This window comes from Panthera pardus, unplaced genomic scaffold, assembly GCF_024362965.1.
Source record: "Panthera pardus isolate Hobbes unplaced genomic scaffold, ASM2436296v1 HiC_scaffold_27, whole genome shotgun sequence".
Classification (NCBI taxonomy): domain Eukaryota; kingdom Metazoa; phylum Chordata; class Mammalia; order Carnivora; family Felidae; genus Panthera; species Panthera pardus.
The window spans coordinates 3,327,063-3,347,679 of record NW_026526843.1 but is presented as its reverse complement, the minus strand read 5'-3'; the positions used below and the strand labels follow the sequence as shown (position 1 = coordinate 3,347,679).

At 37.7% G+C, this 20,617-nt stretch overlaps 1 protein-coding gene across 10 annotated transcripts in view; it reads left to right on the top strand.

Annotated features, from left to right (window-relative positions):
• ENOX2 (ecto-NOX disulfide-thiol exchanger 2) overlaps nt 1–20,617 on the top strand; it is a 259,494-nt gene that overhangs the window by 49,755 nt on the left and 189,122 nt on the right. For 2 of the 10 annotated variants that reach the window (XM_019426995.2, XM_019426994.2), the window contains exon 3: nt 17,520–17,604. The exons of the other annotated variants lie outside the window; for them this stretch is intronic. The gene's annotated coding sequence lies outside the window, so the exon portion shown is untranslated. The remainder of the gene's footprint in view (nt 1–17,519; nt 17,605–20,617) is intronic. 10 annotated transcript variants of the gene reach the window in all.

Below are 20,617 nucleotides of genomic sequence, written 5' to 3'. Positions count from 1 at the left end.
AGGCTTCCTACCAAAGCAAAATTTATTCTAATTATGTGCTTCCACAAAATTATGTTTCAAGTAGTTGGGCAGAATTTTGCCTTTATTTGTTCTGCTGACTCAAGCTGGGGAAGTGTGTACTCAATGGTATGTACTTTTTTGTTTTGTTTTTATTCTAATAAAATAATCACTATAAGTAATTGTAGATAGTAAATAGTAGAAAGAATAATGAAGAAATTTGGTTTCTTTCTTGTAACACTATTTTTAAAAGAAAAAAATTCTCTAAAATATAGAAAGTGCTTTTAACTCGACATATTTTTGGCTGAACTGCAGTGAACATGAGTAGGAGAATAGCCTTATCCATCCATCCATCCATTTATTCAGTATTTATTGAGTACCCACTACTATAGGCATTGATGACACACCTACAAAAAAAGAAAAGTGGATCTTCAGTTCCATTTAGTGGGCCCTGATGGTATCCTGCTCCTTAAAACCCTCTCTCTTCTGAAGTGCATCCTCATTTTATTTATTTTTCTTTCCACAACAAAAGGGTGAGTTTCTCCAAGGCAGAAATCCTATATTCTTTTTTCTATGATGTTACACATTCAACAAACACTTGTTGGATTAGATTGAACAAAGATTTTTGAAGATGTAGGTGAAGAAAGTCATAGGATGTTAGATCTAGAAGCCATAGGATGTTAGATCTAGAAGGGCCCTTAAGGTCTTCTAGCCCATAGGTTTTTAAAAGGTATCTATATAGGTACCTTTAGGGAATGGGGGAGGTCCAGCAGAGGGATTATAGAACTGTTATAACTTTCACTGTGCTTCAAGCATAAAATTTACACTTTCAAGCCTTTTATATGTAGGGCATTCCTATAAAATTTTATTTGAAGAAAGGGTTCGCTGCTTAAAACAACAGAAAACCACTGATTGGTCCAAGACCTCTCTCTTATGGATCTTTTAGATAGGCCTAAGAAAGTTAGGTAATTTTTTCAAGATCACATATTTAATTATTCATATTCTTAAAACTAAAACCTGACTCTTGTAATTTCCAATCTGAGGTTCTTTCTATGACATTCTGTTGTTTATTAGTTTACAACTGTTCCTACTACACCCTTCTTGCTGCATCTCTACAGATGCAAGTTTTTTTGTCTGAATTCGTAGTTTCAGCTCTTGCTCTGGCACCTTCCCTAGTTTTGTGGGTTTGGCTGGTTCCCCTTTCCTTTGTCTCCCCTGTTGCCTATTTACTCTGTTTTTCAGTTGAATGTCTTCTCCAGTCCAGATTACCAACATTGCTGACAAGGATTTTGAGCTTTCCTCAAGGGGAGGTTACTCAGGATTGCAGTTTTTCACATTTTGAAGACAGAGCCTCTAGGACCAGTTTGGCCATAATGTTCTCTCTCTGACACAGACAAGTAAGACTGTTTTAGGGAGGGTCTGCTGCCACCAGCCACTGCTGCTACTGCTGTTTCCAGTGCAATGGGAAAGAGTGGGTTGGTTTGGTGGCCAATTGGGTTTTCTTTGTTTTTCTAGTTTATTCTTTGTTTTTGAATGCTGTTACCTCTTTCTTACTAGCACCCATAGAGAAAAGCACTGTAACAAAAGTTTAGAATTCAAAGGTAGAACTGCAGTCTCCATTTGGTAAACATAAAATAAAAAATAAATAGGACCTCCACTTTAAAGGTTCATGCTAAGTTTTCAGTATTTAATTTAAGGCTATTCTCACAGTTTTCTTTGTTCTCCACTTTTCTTTTTTCTCCTTAGGCATGACTTTGTTATAGTGAATGAGAAGTATATCCTATCCTTGCCCATCATTTTTAAATGGATGGATTCTCATAGAGCAGTGTATCTACTGTGGTGTAGAGTTTGATATTATGTATTGAGAGCTTAGAATTCAATCTTTTCAGGTGTTCATTTTTATTTGTTGACATTGATAAATAGAACTAGGGCTTTTCTATTTATAAGAACTATAGCAATATAGTTCTTAATTGCAATTATTGTTCAGTGCATTTATCATTTTTAAAGCCTAGAGGTTCAAGAAACCTGGACCATCATCAGTTACAGATAGAGGGTACCAAACTATTTTTAGAAGAGATTTGAAACTGGGATTATTAGATGATTTGAAGGTATGAGTCTATGACTAGGTAAGTTAGAAACTTGGCTGGTTTATCAGACTAAAAGCTGATTTTCTATCCTAGAATCACACTGGAACTAGGATTTACTTAGAGTGAACTTTATCTTAAAGACAATAGAATCCTTGAACATTATAAAATGCAAGACATTAGTTTGCATTTATCATAGTCAACAAATATTTATTATCTATGACCCTTTATCTTAGGAGTTAAGGTATTAGTTTCACAATAGTTGGTTAAATGTATTCTATTGCTAATTCATATTTTTATACAGTTAATGTAAATAGATTATTCTTTATGTATATGAGTTACACAGAAGAATAGGCAGCTGTCTGGGTTTTAGTCCTGATTTTTCTATGGATCCTCTGTCTTCTGACCTTTTTCTCTTAGAGGCCACCTAATAGATACCATTTTGCTAATGCATCAACTTGACTATTTCTTATAATTGGACTCAAGGAAATATCTATCACAAATGGAATTAATATCTAAGTGATCTATCCATGCAGTACAATAATGTGTTTTTACAAACTTGGGGCATTTTTTAAAACACTGTCTTCTGAGAGATACCACCAGATGCACATACAACCAGAAATTATGCCTATATATTAATATATAGCGACAGTGAAGAACAGATTTAGGGTTTCCCCAGAATAATCCTATTTACATTTATTTATTCATAGATCTTAAGTGTATCAGACTAATACTTAGAAATAGTGTAAAAAAAATGCCTTTTCCTCCATTAAACTAGACCTTAATGCTACCTCACTCCGAGCTCTTCAGAGATTCATTTTAAACCCAATGTGAAAACACACTTCTTTCCAAGTATAGACAGTACACTTCCCTTTTCAGGACACTTTTAAGGACCTTCTTACTTCTCATTTATTACATTCTTCTGAATTTAGCCCCAGGCCTTTAAAATGTTTCAAAAATGTTTTCTCATTCCCTTTTGTCATGAAACTCTACTTCCTCAATGGGGACAGTAATTGGTTAGACATTATCTCAGTCTCCTGATTTTGCAGTATGGATTTCTTTCCTCTGCCTGCCCACCACAGAATAGATATTCTAAGCTTTATGGAGACCCAATATGCCCATGTTCAAATTTATAAAAAAAAAATCAAAAGCAAGTCCACATGAAGCTTGGTGGTACAGAGATACCTCACTTTATTTAAAAAATGTATTTCTAAGAAACTGAATATATAAATTCCATATCTGTAAAAACAAATCCTACTTAAATGTACATTATTAGTTTTGCATTTTAAAATATTCCTATGTGGACTACTCCCAGCAGTTTCAAATATTACTGTGTGGGAATGTATCCCCACATAGAATTTTTCAAGGAATGACTCCTTTGTTAGACTCTGATTTCTCAACCTGATCTCCCATGGTTTCTTGTGGTTTCTTCCTACTTTATTATCCGGGTGACTCAGGTGTGCTTTCCCACCCTCTGATGTCTGCTTGGCTATCACATATTAATATATCAAAATGTAATTATATAGTTGTATATTTATATGTGAGATATAGTTAGAATTGATATAGTAGCCCTATAAACTATGTATTTACCTATTTACCTAAGTTCCATGGTATCCAAGATCACTAGGCACAGTGGGCATTGCTAGGGTTTGCTCACTTTTTTTCTGTATGTTGCTATTTTTTCTAAATATTCTAATTTTTTCCTCTTAACCTTTACATGACAAACTAACTCTATCCACTTCTGAAGTGAAATGGTATCAACCTAACAGTGTTGAAAATGCTATTGGCTTTCTTTAGAAAGTGGACACTCTTCTTTTTTCTTTGCACTGAAAGAGTTTAACCCATCTCCATCACTGGCAAGGATAATGTTCTTTTGATTTGTTTTTAAAAGGGTGTGCACTAGTAATCTCATTTTAGCCTTTCATTTTCCTCCTTACCATTCTGCCCCTTGGCTTCATTTGCCTCTTTATGGGGAAGAATGCATCTGAGGTTTTCTGTGCTTCTACTCTTGCCATGATATGTAGACTAGTTTATGGAGAAATATATCAGCTGCCTGCTGTGCATTTAAATTCCCCACTTCCCTGCTATATTTGTGTGCAGCAACTGAAAGACAAATAGATGAATGCAAGGCCATTTTTGTCAGCATAAGTTTTCGGATACATACATTACCAAGCACACATATCATTAAATACGAGTTTAATATCTACAAGCAAAAGTGGTAGTACATCAACATTGTCCACAGAGGAGAAAAGGGGTCACTGTTTATGAGAACTAAATGGAAGCGTATCCTTCCTTATCAATCAAAGAAATTAAGAGATGAGAATTGGTCTTTTAGGCCATCTGGTTCTTGCCCTGGGGACCAGTAGAGGATTGGTCCTTGCATTATTATATTCTTAGTGCTGGTTATTTTTGTTACATATTCCCATAGCTTTGCAGTAACTTCAAATGCTTCTGTAACCATAGTTCTTCAACTTCTCTTGATCATAGTTCAGGTTGTATCTCATTTCAAAAGAGTTGTTTCCTTTCCTTTTAAACTTTCAGTAAGCCTTATTCACCAAAATGTATCAAGTTACTGGGATTCAACCCTTTAAAAATAACTTATATCTACTTGGCCTTAACTTTTTCCTTACCTGTTTTTTGTTTGTTTGTTTGTTTCTTTGTTTGTTTTTACTATTCTGAGTGTTATTAAACAATTTCAAGAATTTTGTCACCGTATAGTAACTTAACATTGTCAACATCTTAAAATTAGACCTTTGAGACCAGCTATCATTTCTTACAAAGCATAGAAATGGGAAGGGAGGGATGTCCAGAAACTGCTTCACTATCTTTCATTTCACTTCCTCTCTACCCTTCACTCCCTCACTTCCGTTCTTCCTCTTCTCCTCTTTCATACACACACACACACACACACACACACACACACACACACTGGCCTTATGTCAAACCAGATTGTCATGGTGCTGTTTGGATGGGGGTGGAGCATGTAGGAAAGAGAACGGAGAGCCTGAAATGGAGTTTGGGCAGAGAATCAAATATGTTAAGGAAGCAGTGAATTAGAGAATTTCCAAGCCCTAAGGGACCATAGAGAATGTTTCCTTAGTTATACAAATGAGGAAAGTGAGGCCTAAGGAGTTAATGCCTAAATTGGCTGACTTCTCTGGAGTTCACTGTTTTATTTCCTACACTAAACTGAAGGCAAAAATTATGAGAATTAACAGTATGGTGTCAACATCCTGGATTTGCCATCTGTCCGTTGATTCATTTAGTTAATCATCATATATTTATTGATCAATTATTTTGTGCCAGACACTATGCTAGGTGCTAAGGACGCCATATGGTCCCTGACCTCAAGGAGGTTTTAGTTTATTTACGAAACCTTAGTGGGACTTAGAGAAGCTGAGAAATAGGCAATCACATGGAGGATGCTAGCAGAGAATAGAAAAGGCATCACCTAACCCAGCTTTAGGTGGCTGGGGATAGCTTCCTGGCAGAGGTTACCCAGGCCAAAGTGGGGCAGAGTGTTCCAGACTGATGTTAAAGTATATACATTCCCCGAGGCAAGAACTGAAAATAGTTCAGTATGGCTGGGGAATATAGAGTAGTTAAGGGTTGAGAGCATAGGTGGTTAAGGGATTTGGTTAAGGCTGCTATAGTGTATGGATGAGACTCTAGAGATAAGCAGGAGCCAGGTCATAAAGGACCTTATTTGCCACATCAGGGAGTTTGAAGTTCTGCAGTCTAGGAGTGATAAAGTAGTCGCTGAAAAGTCTTTAAGCCAGGAAGTGACATGATCCTATTTGTTTTTTGGAAGGATCACTCTGTCTGCAGCTGGGGAGTTGATGGGAGTCAGAAAGAGATGTGAGGAGGTCTTTGCAGTAATCCACCTGAACTGAGATAATGATAATTGGGATGAAAAGAAGGGCTCACATTTAAGATAGGAGGTAGAGTCCATAGGACTTGGTTACTAGATATGGAGAACAAGGGAAACGGAAGAATATGCATAACTTCCAGGTTTCTGTATTGAACAGCTAGGTGGGTTGTATGCTGTTTACTGACATGGACAACATGGGAGAAAAAGCAGAATTGTTGGGTAAAAGTAATGGGTTAAGTTTAAAGTCCCCATGAGATGCCCATGCTAAGAACAAACCGGACTGGAGATATAGATACCAGAGTTATCAGCCCATATAGAGATATGATTTGAAATCATGGCATCCCCAGAGCCAGTCTGAGGGTCATTTGCCCTTAGACTCCTTTAGGTATCTGATAACTATAGACCCTCTCCCCATAAAATTTACATATATAATTCTGCATGCAATTTTAGAAGGTTCATAGACCTCTTGAAGCACATCCATGCACCCCTATGATGTCTAGATTAAGAGCCTCTGGTTGTGGAATAAGAAGAAAAGAAGCATAAAGTGGAACACTGACATCTCAGAAATGAGTAGAGGGAGAGAAGGCCATGAAGGATGCTGAGAAAGAGAAACTAGAGAGTTAGGAGGTATCACAGAAAGGCAAGGGAAGAGCTTCAAGAAAGCAGGAATGGCCAGCAGAGTTAAGTGCTGCAGTGAGAAAGAATAAGATGAGGACTAAAAAGTGGTCACTGGCTTTAGCAAGAAAGAGTGTTACTGACATTTGCAAGGGTTGTTTTAGTAAAATGCAGTGATTAAGGAGTGAATAAGAGGAGAGGAAGTGGGAACAGCAAGTGCAGGCCACATGTTTCCAAGGGGAGGGGGAATGGAGGGGAAGCTTGTCTTTTGTTCGTTTAAGACAGAATTGAGGGTGCAGAGTGTCTTTTAGAATTTTCTTTAAATGTCTCATGCCATTTTCTGATTTCTTTTTTTACCATCAAAAAAGAAAAGAACAAATAAACCAAAGAAATTAGGTCTATAAGAAATGGAGTTTCACAGTTTTCTAGTGCTTCTGTCTGATATTAATAAATGATGAATTGTGGTTTTAAATCCCTATAGTTCTATATCTCTTCTTTGGTTTTGCTTAAGGTGTCTATCTACCCGGGATCCACAATGCCTCCGGCAATACTGAATTAGCACTATAGGTGTATTCAGGCCTGCCTGGCTGGGAATGAGAGAGGCAATAAGGCTGGTTTCAGACCCTTGATTGAGGAGCCAGCTTCGTAACACCCAGCTTAGTAATTATGGGGGCTTTGTGTTTGCATGCGTGAACCTTAGTTAAGCTTTGTCATAGGTTTTCCAAAACAGCTGGGGCTTTTGGTCTATGAAGACATTAATTTGTGTCTCCGGGGGCTATGCATAAATCAAACTGGGAAAGAGGGAGGAGGAGCGAATTTCTTTGTGTGAATCCCAGCTCCCTGTTAACTGTTTAATTGAGGAGAAGGAAAGAGTCCTATGACAATTACTAAATTAGGGATGCACTATTATCTTCTGCTTGATGTGTTCTTGCTTGGTGTATTTATGCTAAGAAAGGCAGTAAACCCTGTCTCTCCTAAGAAGGCAATGCTTTGTTGACCTTCAATAGAAATGTAGACTCAGATTTCACAGTTTCCCTTGTTTCAAAGGGATGCTTAATGTTGGTAGTGATGGTTGTTAATTTAAACTTTGGTCCTCTTTTCTTACCATCTGCTGTGTCGTGGTGTCTCCGCCATAGTTCAGGGATAACAGCAAGAGTCCCACCTGGGGAAAACAGAGTAATGACATAGACCTTTGGAAATTCTTCTGTGTCTTCCCCTTTAGCCACAGAGAAGATAACTGGGAGACCACGTCATCATGGAAAGATTTGTCATGTTGGAGTGAATTAACGATGGGAAATGAGCCTGGACCTAAATTCTTCTGACCTTTAGAAATATCAGTATAAATGATGCTGTGGTGAGCCAAGGTTCCCCCCTCCCCGACTATTTTGGATTTATCTTTCAGCCACTGCATGAATCCAACAAGAATACCAAAATGTTGAAAAATAGAGGTTTTTCATGGTTTTCTTATTTTCATATGTGCTGCCTGATAAATACCTCCTAGAAAATAGAATATCCTCTGTAAGATACTATAGGAATTCTGCCCCAACCAGCGTGTGTGTGTGTGTGTGTGTGTTGTCTTGTGTGTGTGTGTGTGTTTTACTAAACATTCTTAACATTCAAGAGTATGATCATAGAGGGAAGGGATCATGTTCTCCTTTATAACAGCCTTGTGATGCCATTGTCAGAGTTCAAATACCAGAATTCATAGTCCATGACTCAATATGGTGTTTCTTGAGTTAGAAGCAAAAAACCATAAATTTTATCAATGTTTTATGGGATGTTTTTTATTAATGAGTATACCAGCAATGTTGATACTTAAGACTTCTATTGGGTAACGTATCTATAGATTTAATAGATTATTTTCTTAGAGGATTGTAAAAAAGAGTATAGCCTATCCAAAAGATTAGCCTACACCTTTGAAATCTCTCATAAACCAATTACTTTATATGGACTAGAAGTAAAAAGGCATTGTTCTACAGTAATTTTGGCTACTACCTTAAGATTTAAATTAATAACAAAAATTTTAAACATACTTATGGTATGATCTCTGACACAGCATAATGGGTGATTTATGTACTCAGACATTCTCACAGCATATTACTAAATTGAACTCTGAAGAGTAGAATGTCTACCCAAGGTCAGGTTCCAAGCCATTTCCTATGGTTAATATATTATAAACAGACTTGCTCAATGCAGCTCTCTCTGTTGTACCTCACTTGTAGGTGTTGAATTCTCCACTTCAGCTTGGCTATATAATGATAATCTTTGTAAAACACAGTTTCGTTTACTGCTTTAAAATTACATAAGCAAGAGATTGGGAAAAGAAATGGTTACCTGTTTCAGTTCTCTATTTAAATTACGTAAGTTGTTTAAAAACCCCATTTTGTCTGGGATATTCTTCAGTGATAACTGATTAAAAAGGTAAGTATCATGTGGGAAAATACAATTTTTTAATTGGCCATAAGGCACAGAATAGAACTATATATTTTTAGATCCAGAAGAGACATTACAGTTTGCTTGATCCAACCCTCTCATTTTACAGATAAGGAAACTATGATCCATATAAGTTAAATGACTTACCCAGGATTGTATACTAAGTTAGTGGCATAGATGGGGCACTGTATCAAGTTCTGTGACTCTTGCTTAGTGGTCTTCTCAGTATTCTATACTGCCTCCAGGAAATTGGAAAGGTGGAAACTGAACTCCACCCTTGTACTTTCAAAGCATACACTCTACCTCTCTCTATGCCTGGAAGTGCTTCATCAGTACTAACCAATAAGATTAAAATTATTATCTTTTTAATTCAATAAGTTACTTAGGAAAACAACCACATAAAATGGATTGGAAGAGGCACTCTGGCAGTAATGCCCGTCAGTATATGTGGCAGGAATTAGATTGGCTGCATTATTATGCATCACAACCTGCTACGAAAGCAGAGTCCCAGGAAAGAGCTACTGGATCTGGCCAATACAACTGCTCTGATTCAATAAGTAACTTGAAGTTTTGATGGAATCCATCACTCATTTGCCTGTGGGCCAGGAAAAAGGAAATCAATGAGCAAAAAGAATCATGATGATAAGAGAATACACCTCAACCCTGCCTTGCCCACATATGCCTGTAGCTGAGCTGTATCTTCCCAAGATTAAAGAAACTTTAAGATTGAAGTCCCACTCTACTCCACGTGGCACACATGTGTCACACTTCTGGAATAATGCTTTCTATCCCAGGCAGTACATCTTAGAAAAACACTTGACAAACTAGAATAAAACAAAGATGGTCAGGGGCTGGAAAACCTGTCATATTAAGAAAGGTTAGAAACTGGGACTTTGTGCCTGGAAAAGAGAAAACTTAGACATGGAGAATAGGAAGGAAATTGACGTATTTTTAAGTACCTACTGTGTGCCAGGCACTTTGTGTACTTCTCCTTTTACTCTTATACAACCCTATGACCATACCTCCTAACACAAAGTTAAGTGTAAGAATACATATTAAGAATGAGATAAACTCAAAGACCCATTTCAACTCTAAAATTATATGAATCTAAGTTGGTACATCTACTGGTTAGGGAGCAGCCATGCCCTTTCTGGGCCTTTTGTGGACTTAGTTGGGTACTCAGAGCTCACAGTTGGACAGGCTTTACTTCTGTTACTATGTATATGAGCTATGGGCACAGGTGAAGTATAAATTAATGCCCTGGCCTGTCAAATGGAGAGAAGCTGTTTCAAGGGTTTGTTTCAAGAACAAATTGAGAAATCACTGGGCAAGGTCAAAAGAAATCCATTAATGAAAATTGATTAGCCTCCAGGGTTTCTTTTCTAATTGCAACAGTTTATAATCCAAATGAATTTAGTACCCACTTTCAAATTCCAACTCTTTCACTTTATCTTAATAATTCCTTGCATTAACTTGCCATATGGTTCTTCCCTTTCCAATCTTATGATAATGTCATTTATCTATTCATTCAGACACCTTTGTATTTCTAATATTGGCCAATTACAAAAGCCATCTGTGATTTATATAGCATTCTCACCTAGAGCACAAAGGGTTTCATTTAATTTAAAAATACAAATGTACCATGCCATGAGGAAAATAACCCACAGATAGAGCTAAATAGCTAACCCTTCCTCCCTCTCCCTCAGCCTTCCTTTACCTTTCTTTGGCTACCTTTCTAAAATAAAGCATTTCACAAGAAAAATGAGCTCTTTAGGAATTCCATTACTGTGAGTAGTAGAAGTGAGAAGACACTATCATTAACCTCCTTTGCTCAGTGGCTTTTGCGAGAATTGGAAAGGCAGCTAGGAGTATGGCTTATCACATCCTATGGCAAAGATGACAGTGGGTTGTCACCTGGGAAGGCAATGGGGCAGAGAGAAGCTAGTCAAGAGCTGCTCTAGAGAAATACAAACATAAAAACTTAAGGCTTTTCAATCAGTTGCTCCTCAAACTGGCTGGAATCCCTGTAGAAGGCCAACTGAGTTTTTGAATGTGTCCATTCTTTCTGGAGACTCACTAATCAATTTGGCATTGTGCATTGTAGAAAGGATCAAAAATCAGAATCCATCTATACTGATGGTGATCCAGTGTGTGTTGCCAAAGTTAGGTGAAGTTTTTATAAAATTCCCAAATGCTCAATCCCCTAGAGAAGGGAATTCGCTGACTGTGGTCTAGTTATGTTTCACAGCTAGCCTTCCTCTCAATTTAACTTTACTAAAAGCACCAATGATATTTCAGAAACAATGTGTGAGGTTTATATTAGAACCATTTTTATTGACCTAACTGAGGCCTTTGATTTAGTCACCCATAAACACTTTCTTCAGAAATTCCATGATTCTGGGCTTAGCGGTGACCCTGTAAAATGGTTTTCTCTCCATTTAGTTCTTGCCAACTTAGCCTCGACCTGGAGGTCCAAAATACTTGCAGACTGTCATCTTTAGTGAAGATTAACTGAAGCTTCTCTTTGGCTGATGGTGAAGGAGAGTTCAAAGACTATGAAGGCAGCTCCATTTATGATCACAAAAAAGGTTCTCCTTTTGAAATCATCTCCCTCTTTCTAGCAGATCTGCTGTGTCAAGGGTACACTTTTTAGCAGAATCTCTTTCTCAAGTTGCTTTCAGTGTATATTATCCCCAAAGGCAAAACATTCATTGTAATACATACAATATAACTTATTGTCAGCGGAATAATAGAATGGCAGAACTAAATGGGATGTTATAGAATCTTTATCTTGATATTCTTGTTTTATAGATGGGGAAACTGAGGCCCAGAGATGTTGAATGACTCATCTGAAGCCATACAGCTACTTAGTTTCAGAGCCTAGAGCAGAACTTAGGTCTCAGGACTCCTGATCAAGTGCTTTTTCTGCTATGTCATGCTGCTTCATGCCTAGCTAATTCATTCAGGAGTTACCTGTTATAAATGCTCATATATATGATATATAACTATATATTATATGGGTATGTCTGTTATATACTCTATGAATGGCAACATAGCCTAACAGTTAAGAGTAGACCTGGGTCTGAATTTTATCCCTTGAATGAATTTACACATCTAACTTAATCTCTGAGCTTTGGCTGACTCATCTGTAAAACTGAAATAATAACACCCACCTGTTAAAATTATGGTGAGAAGGAAATGAGAAACCATATATAAAGGACTTTGGAAAGTGCCCTGCACATAGTAAACTCTCAGCGAAATGCTTACTATTTTTACTTATATATAGCTTTTTTTTTTATGTATAACTCATTCAGCTCCCCCTCCCTACTCCCTAAGATTTCTCTTGGAAATCTTAATTTTATTAAACTAGTATGCAAATGTGTTAAAATGCAGCAACATTTTTTTAAGCTAACCTGAGTCTAGTGTATCAGGTTTTTTTTCTAAGCTAATTGCAACCTAATTTGGTTCTGTTCAGTATCACATCTATTTCCACAAACAGGAAATTGTCTTTTCTAGATTTTGATTGGCAGGAATGGTTTTATAAACTTTATTGAATTACATTAGTGTTGCTCTGTGGTGGAGGAGATTCTTTCATTATAAGCCTGTTTCTAGGTGCTTATCTTTTTCATAAAATTACCCTTTGGACTGAAATATTTTCAACTTGTTTTGTATTTCAGATGGGAAGGAAAAAATTGGAGGGTAGGAAAAAAATGGAGAAATTTCTTATAACATTTTATTTGACTACTGAGTAATCACATTTAAAATTTTTCTGTTTGCTCCTGTGGTTTCAAAATGTTAAAACCCCATAAGAACCCAGAAACACACAGCACAATTATTTTAAAGAACAGCTTGCAGAAATTCCACAGGAAGCAACTGTGTATATATGAGATCAGAGTCTTATGAAGACATGGTACCTGGCCCCAGAGGCTTTCTTTTTCAAATTATCTTTGACAATCCAGATTTTTTAAAACAGATTTATTTAAATTGGACTGTGGTGTTTCATATTCCCAACTATCTTTCTTTCTCAACTTGGGTGAGAAATATTTGTCAGGAAAAAATAGAGGTACAAAGTAAATAAAAAGAAGAGATTAGAGAGGAACAAAGGAAAGCAAGGATTTGTAAATGGAGCTGGAAGCTCAACTAAGAGGCTAAGGAACGGCTAATCAGAGATTCCCAAGATGAGAAGCCAGAGCCCAGTGAATGCCCTGGTAATTTTGGTCAAATTGCTGTCACCATGGTGTAAGAAAGATGAGGAACCATTGCAAGAAGAGTTCTGTTCATTAGAGATAATCTCAACTACAGAGGGTGTGACTGAGGACCTGAGAGGGGAGTGGAGGCAGCTGAGCCTTTAGGCTAGACCTCAGAGTGGAAGTGGAGTATAGAAACATCAAAAAGCAGCAAGAACACATAGGTGCAAAGGTTGGGCTCTAGAGTAGAAGCCAAAGAAAGGAGGAACAAGAAGGGACTGTGTAATCACTTGAACCAGTATGAAACTATGTAGTTATTGTAAAATTGACTGTAACTTACCTTAACAACCCCCATTTAAATTGTGAACTCCATCAGAGTAGCACTGATCATCTGTTTACTGCTGTATCCCCAGCACCAAGGGCCATCCTTGGCTCATAGTAGGTGCTCACTAAATATTGGTTGAATGAATGATCTGCATGGAAATTTACTTTAAGCTTTCCTCCCACCAGAGTAAAGATAATTGTATATGTGAACTGCCTGACTGTTGCATTGGAGTAATGGGGAGAAAAAGGTGAAGGAGGATCTTAAACCCAAGATGTGAAGCAGAGAGACCTGGGCTTGTGGCAGGGATGGTTTGGATGGCTGCCTTTAGAGTGTTCCATTTACCTTAGTTACTCGGAAAAAAATTGCCTTAATTTTTTTGACTCTCCTTTCCCTAGTCCTGAGTTATTCTATGCTGGAATTAGGAAGGAAGCAAGGTAGTCCTAAGGAAGAGGCTCCCCATTTGACATCTTACCTGCTATGTACAGCCTATGGTTGCTGTTCCATTGCCTGACTACAAACAAAAAAGGAACAACCTTAGAAATCAGAAACCCTTCTCTCTTGTTACTGTCTTATGCTCATTTGAACCTGTGCAACCCCTCTGTGGGCTTGTTATGCCAGCCTCTAGAACAGTGCCTAGCACCTAACACTCAATAAATACTTATTGAATGAATGACCCTGCCTGGTTATGCAGTTTTGAAATACCATCCAGTGTGTTAAGCCCCTTTCCTTCATCCCTTAAAGCATATAGGGCTATATCAGGATGAGCAATTATGAGGAAATTGGAGAAAAAGAATGGAAAGTAATTATAATTTTATATATTCCCAAATTCTGGTGCACTTTTGGGAATCCCCTAAGTGTCTTAGATGAGTTGCAACTCCAAATCAATGTATAAGGTAGTTATTTTAAGTGTACAGTGCTAAGACTCAAGAACATTTAACACCTGTTTTGCTTCTAGGGTGAAAAGGAAATTTTGTGCTCTTCTATATGTGTCATTACACGTGAATACTTACAGTTGGGGTGAAACTGTTAAAACAGTTGTGTCTTTCTTGTGCTTTTCTGGCCCATCAGCTAATGGGTTATACTTAGATATGTAATTCAAGACTTTCTCACTCGTAATCCCAAAGCATTTGAGCATAACCAACGTTTCTCTAGAAGGGGGTGGTATGTGTGGCAGATATGCTTTCTACAGGATGAAAGTTGGAATTTGAATCCCAAAAGGTTTATAGGCAGATTTTGGAGGCTCCCACTCCAGAAGCCAGGAAGCAAAATATCATGGACAATATTTTTAATACTAGGCTAGATGTGTAGGATGTGAAACTAGTACAGGAAATGTAGAACATTTGGCAAGCTTATGCTTCCTGTCTAAAATAACTGTTATGGAACATTAGTGGGAGGTAATGTACTATAGTGAATTCTACTGTTTTCCTTATTAGACTCCTTATACTACTGAATTTTCTATATGTTATAGATTTCTTTCTTTTATTTTTTCTTGTAAGAAAGGTCACATCCCAACTGTGCATGTATAAGGGGATATCTGTATTTAGTTTCTACCTTTAGGTGCATTTGTTTTCCTGAGTTACATCTTCAACAACTGACATGGTGTTGTTCGGGCAAGACATTTATTTTGAGCACTATAAGGTTTCTGATGGGAGTGCTGTAAACTCCAGCTCTAAATTGATGTTGAAGAATCGATAAACTACTTAGCAGAGGAATAAATGACTTGAGGTAAAAATAACTAAGTAAAATGTAACTCTCGCTTTCTGTTCAAGTATGTATAGTGAGAAAGAGCATATTTGACAAAGAAAGCCTTGTATAGTTAACAACCTCAAGATCCTGTTCCTCATCTGGGTAATGTATGCAGATTATTTTTTTAATTTCATTCAGAAAGGGATCATCACGAAGATCAGAATCTGATGACTACAGTTTAGTAAAGGATTTGGAATCATGAAACCAGTTAGATTCTTTTCCTAGAGAAGTCAGAGTTATTTTCCCCTGTTCAGAGTATCTTTATTTGATAGTAATGTGTTAGTGACTATAGAGGACCTAAAGAAGAACTCTTGACTTCTTGACTTTTTCCTTTTTTGGTTTATTCTAAGGACTCTGTCTCTCCCCATTTGATCATTGTTTCAGGTATTTTTCAATAGGATCCAGGGATTAATTAATTCATTCCATAATTCAGCAAAAAATTATTGAGCACCTGCTTGGTGCCAGATACTCCATTAGATATTGTAAATACAACAGTAAATGAAAGATATACAAAGGTCCTGCTATCATTGAACTTCAAGGCAGATGAGTGAACAGAAATATATGAATACATACATAGAATTCTTTTTTTAATGTTTATTTTTGAGAGAGAGAGAGAGAGACAGAGATACAGAATGTGAGCAGGGGAGGGGCAGAGAGAGGGAGACACAGAATCCAGAGCAGGCTCCAGGCTCTGAGCTGTCAGCACAAAGCCTGACATGGGGCTTGAACTCAGGAACCATGAGATCATTACCTGAACTGAAGTTGGATGCTTAACTGACTGAGCCACCCAGTTGCCCCTACATACATAAAATTCTTACTGATGGTGGTTAAGTATGAGGACAACTATGGAAGAGAAAAAAATGTCAGGGCCTACTTAGATATCACAGAAGGAAGATTTCTCTAAAAAGATGCATTTCGGGCTGAAGTGTGATGGAGGAGAAGGCGTCTGATGCACAAATAGCCTAGGAAACAGCAGGCACAGGTTAAAGCAAGAAAGGTTTGGTGTGTTGCAGGAACAGAGGGAAACCCAGCATAGTTGAGGAGAGGGAACATGGCATATATAAATATAAATAAAGTCGGAAGAGGTAAATGGTGCCACATCATACAGAGTTTATAGGCCTCAAGAATTGGGGTTTTAAAATTTGGATTTTATTCTAAAAACAGTGGGAATCCATAGAAAGGTTTTAAGCACAGGAGTAATGTGAACTCTTATATATTTTTTTGTAAAGACTACTTTGGCTGTTTGTGGACAGTGAGTTAAAAGGTGGACAAGAATGGAAGCACAACGGCCAATTAGATTATTCATTTATTGCAGGAGACTAGGTAAGAAAAAATGCTGACATCGATAAAAATGATGGTAGCAAAGATGAAGAGAAATGGAGAAATTCAACATGGATTTTGAAGTTATAATCAAAAGGCAGGATCTACTACTGGTTGGGAAGTATGGGATGTTGAAACAGTAGAAGTCAAGGCTGACTTCCAGTAGAAAGGGAGAAGTGATGATGAAGTAAAGGAATCTAGACAGGAGCAAAGTCTTTGAGCAGGCGAGGGAAGATGGGATTGGGGGATGCTCTTTCCATCTCAACAAGGCAGAAGAGAAAGAATAGATAAAGATGTAGGTCACTGTGTAGATTTGGTGGTGGGAAGAGGAGAAAGCTCTTTCTGATGGCTTTTGTTTTCTCCACAAAGTACGAGGCAAGATCATCAGCTAAAGGCAGGAAGCGGGAGAGGAGTGGGAAATATATAGAAGGACTGAGGAGAGAAGTGAAGATATGTCATAGTCAATTGGAAGAATGGGAAAGCAAGCTTAATGCAGAAGGAGCATTGCGGGGCAAAGATGAGTGCTCAGTTGAGGCTTGTGATTGGAAATACTTTAAATGAAAGTAAAGCCCAGCAACTCAGCTATGTGAATTTTCTCCAGTCATGTTCAATAGCTCAGGTCCAGGTCCAGAAAAGGCAGTTTAGCTGAAGTCTACTCCTATTTTGCCATATGAGTATATCTGGAAGAGCTTAGCATGGTAGAATGGGATGGACACTTGACTGGGGTTGAGAAGACCCAGGCTGTAGTGCAGGCTCAAGCTACTTGCAAACCATGTGACTTTAGGTAAGTCGGTTAAACTTGCTCTGCCTCCCTTTTCTCATTGGTAAGATAAGACGGTTGGACTAAATAATCTTTAAGGTTCTTTCTGGCTCTGAAACTGTGTGATTATTTTTTTTCCTTGGGACAATTCCTAATCTCAACCAATTTCTCATTAATATAGTGTTGTGATTAAGCGTGTATACTCTGGAGCCAGACTGCTTGGATTTGGATTCTAGCTCCACCCCTTCACAGCTGTGTGACCTTGAGTAAGTCATTTTACCTTTCAGTGCCATCTTTTTCATCTTTGCAATGGGCATTAAAATGCCACATATATACTTAGTAGGGTATTGTAGTGATTAAATGAGTCAATGCATGTGACACTCTTAGAACAGCACCTATACTATGCCCTCAACAAATGTTAGCCATTACCCCAAATAAGTTCTAGTTCTACATCATCCATTCAGCCGTAAAATGCCTGAAAGCTTGGAATTTCTTCTGCTTGCAAGCACGCATACCACCTGACACCATATTTAGAGTACATCATTTTGTTTCAGGTTGGCAGTGTGGCATAGCAAACTGATTTCGGGACCAGATGGGCCTTGTGTCAGATGGGCCTTGGTTTAAATCCTGAGCCTGCCATTTACTTAGCTCTGGGATCTTGGGTAAATAAATTAATGAGCTGGTATTCATGTTCCTCTTCCACAAAATGAAGACAATAGTAATATTTATCTGATAGTCTGTGGGAGAAAATCAAATGAGGTAGTGCGTGTGAAGTACGTGATAGTACAGGGCTCGGCACACAGTTGGGATTTAATGAAAGCAATTATTATGATTATGTTACCATGCCCTAATATTTACCTTGTTACGTCAGTTCTTGAGGTATAGGTAACCTTTGTCCCTGTTACTTGTTACTTTCCTGAAGCACAGAGGAGCAACAAGCAGCCCATCGGAGAGAAAAACCTGAAAGAAAAAGCAGTATCAACCAGTGCATTAGAGACAAGGTGAAGCTAGAAGGACTAGAATAAAGGAGTGCACACTGTGATTTGTTACAATCAATATTGTAAACACAGATTTATTTTAACGTTGAAATCTTCCTTTAGAATTTGAATATTGTCTGTCAGTGAGAACAGGTTAATAGAGCCCAAAACGGTAGTATGCCTGGTCTCCTCTGCTCTAAGAAGGTCACCATTGCCTTTCATTTCTGGACAAAGGCACCTTCCATGGGCCCCTGCTGATCAAGCTCCAGGGAAGTGGCTGTTCTTTTGAGGCCCTTGAGCTCCTTGATGGAAAGGCATCATGTGAGGCTGAAAATGTAATAAAATCTCATTCATATCTGACACTCAAAAAACTGCTTTGGAAGCAGCACCTACTTTGCTTCCTACGTTTGAAAACACCCTACTGAGTTACATTGATTTTTTTTTTTAAGGAAAAGAGATATGGGGGAGAGCAGCTCATTCCAATGCTTTCGTGTACCGGTTATCAAACTAGATCATTTATAAGGCTCATAAAGGATTTCAATTAATATCGATGTTTTAATCTCAATGTTGTTTTCCACATGGTATTAATTACAAACATAAATTAGACTCAACTTTTTTCTTATCAATTATAGTTCAGAAAAATATCATATTTAATTCTTCAAGCTGAAATCTTGGTCATTCTTGTTAAATGCATTTCATCTTATCATCTACTAAACTGAATGTTTATGACCAATATCAATGCAAGACTTTATGAACTTAGACAAAAAGTAAACTTCCATCCCTGTCCTAATATCCCCTTGTATGTGCTAGTTAAACGCAGAAGCTAAATTTCTTTTACAAGGTGCCTGCCAAGCAGATTTGTCACTATGAATTATGGGCTTTCTTTCTGTCTCAGATATTTGCTCATATCTCTTTCTCTAGCTCTGAAAAGATTGTGATAGTAATTGTGATCTTACTAGGATACATTATTGTAGTGGCTGGAGCATCAGCTTAGATATTGTGATATCATTTGCAGTTGGACAAATTCACTTTACTTCTTAATCCATTTCCTCTTCAGAAAAATGACAATGATAATATCTGTCCTTATCTATTTTGCTTGGAGGTTGTAAGAATAAATGAAACATGGATGGAAGCAGTTTGAGCATAAATACATAAATCTGAAAAATTATGACTCCTCAGGAATTATTTAGGCATACTCGTTTTTGTGTTTTTACAAAGTCCTTCCCTCTCCAGAAATACATGTGTAACATACTCCATCACCATCAGATTTAAAGAAACATATAGACACAGACCCTCATGTAAACTAATATACTTTTAAAAAATGGTTACCTTGGGGCGCCTGGGTGGCGCAGTCGGTTAAGCGTCCGACTTCAGCCAGGTCACGATCTCGCGGTCCGTGAGTTCGAGCCCCGCTTCAGGCTCTGGGCTGATGGCTCGGAGCCTGGAGCCTGTTTCCGATTCTGTGTCTCCCTCTCTCTCTGACCCTCCCCCGTTCATGCTCTGTCTCTCTCTGTCCCAAAAATTAAAAAAAAAAAAAATGGTTACCTTGCTCTGTATAGAATTGATCAACACGTTAATATACTTACATCTGGCTATCTATGCATCCATCTATGCACTCATTAATATATTCAACAAATATTTGTCAAGTTCCTACTATGGGCCAGGTACTGTGCTTTCTTTTCTGGATGAAAATTATAAGAATCAAGACAGGACTGATTCCTGGCTCATGAGCTTATGATCTAGTAAGGGAGATGACAGACAGTTAAAATAAAGTTTAAGTGCTGTATGTAATAGGTGATTGTCAGAGTGTAATAGAATACCAAGCAGGAGTACAGAACCTGAGATGTGGAGGGTAGAGAAGGTGGAAAGACTTCCCATGGAAGTGACAGGTAAGACTTGAAGAATGAGTAATTGTAGCCTTGCAAAGATGAGTAGGGAAGAATATTCCAGAGGAATATCACTGCAGAGGGGTATCACTGCACTTAGTATTTTGGAGTGTTTATCCCATTTAGAATCAGCCAATTTATAGGTGCCTCTACCTAAATTTGGAGGAACTTCATGGCTTTTCAAACTTTGTGGATTATTGGCTCTGTTCCTGGATACACTGTATAAATGAAACCCTGCCTTAGTATGAACTGATTTTGCTCTTTGATTTCTTTTCTAACTCCTACAAGTCAAGTTCTCAATTTCAAATGTTTTATTAGGGCCTTCTTATGGTTCTGAGTGTTGTTTATTTTGGTTATCACAATTGCAGATAATTGCACATTTGCATTTAACATGAATTTAAATGCTTTTAATGAGT